Genomic DNA, 1458 nt, shown 5'->3' with positions numbered 1-1458 from the left:
CTTTAAGAAGGCCGTAAATAATGATTATATTGTGACGTGTGGTTTTTCCACTGATTAAGCATAATAATGGATGGAAAATTTATGAATCTTAGGGACCACTATACCCGTTTGAATAATAAAGGTAGTCAATGGGGCAGAATTCAATTCATTGCCACCTACCTGCTCCACTAAGCCTTTCCACTAGACCAGTGGTCGGCACGCTCTTGCCCTGGCTGCCCTACGACCTACTTTCAGGGCAGTACCTGCGAGCTTGGCCAGACCACCCCTTTCCTCAGGAGTCCTTTGTTATACAATGGGAAAAAAATGTGTGATCAAAAAATTCGTAATTTTGCGATCAGTGACTTAAAAGTAATATATTTGGCACCTACGTATTGTTCCGATTCCAAAAACATGTAATTTGTCTATAAAGGTTGAAAATTTGAGAAGTATTTAGTATTGACTGTCAATCTGATGTTTTTTGATTATAAACTCCTTCAAATTTTTAACTTTTCTAGGCAAGTAATATATCATTGGAATCGGAAAAATTCGTAGATGCTGATAATGCTATTTTCAAATCGCTAATTGAAAAATTAAAAGTTTTAAAATTTCCTTACTTTGACATACCTGTGGACAAAAGACCCTTGCTGGAGTAAGCTCACTCACACTTAGGTACATGAATAGATCGAAAAGTAGTAGAAAAAATTAAGTCTTCTGGAGCCTGACCATACCTGAAAATGAAGCAAAAAGTTTGCCGACCACTGCTATAAGACCAGGCTGTTTTGGAACAAATTGTCATATTTGGTCCACTGTTCGGGTCTTCGGGGCGTGGCGCGGTCAAGCAATTTCATTCAGCACCTAGAATCCTAAAACCTAATCCGCTTCAGGAGGACGACTGAAAACTCTACAAAAATAAAATATTCCAAATAGAAAACGTAGCAACTAGAAAATTACAGTATCAGATTATTTTGTTATTTCAGAAATTATATCACGTAAATTGTATATTGTGCTTCTTTTTCAAATTCAGTAATATCATAATCTTTATAGGAAGTTTTATTATTTAGGAATTTTTAAATTGGAGAATTTTAAATTGTCATCAATTTTCTATTTCCTGGAATTCACAATTTAAAAAAAAAAAAAACAAAAGTTCAAACTTTGCATTATTTTTCGAGTGTTTTGGTGGAAAAAAACACTTTTTTACCGAAATCTACGGAAAGATAAATTGATTAATAATCACTTTTATTTTATTGATATTAAAACTGTAGTTTCGAATATAATTTAATTTCGAGAGAAGCCCGCCAAATAGAAAACTATATCAATCAACATTAAATAAAAAAAATTGCAAATTTTGCATTATTTTTCGAGTGTTTTGGTAGAACAAAAAAAAAACACTTTTTTATCGAAATCTACGGAAAGATAAATTGATTAATAATCACTTTTATTTTATTGATATTAAAACTGTAGTTTCGAATATAATTTAAT

General features: G+C 32.1%; 1 long non-coding RNA gene across 2 annotated transcripts in view; it reads right to left on the bottom strand.

The window, feature by feature from the left end:
• The window catches only part of LOC117183156, a 42824-nt gene that overhangs the window by 40853 nt on the left and 513 nt on the right, over nucleotides 1-1458 (bottom strand). The window lies entirely within an intron of this gene.

The sequence above is a fragment of the Belonocnema kinseyi genome, chromosome 2, assembly GCF_010883055.1.
Source record: "Belonocnema kinseyi isolate 2016_QV_RU_SX_M_011 chromosome 2, B_treatae_v1, whole genome shotgun sequence".
Classification (NCBI taxonomy): Eukaryota; Metazoa; Arthropoda; class Insecta; order Hymenoptera; family Cynipidae; genus Belonocnema; species Belonocnema kinseyi.
The sequence above is the reverse complement of the archived record's forward strand: the minus strand, read 5'-3'. Positions and strand labels throughout refer to the sequence as shown.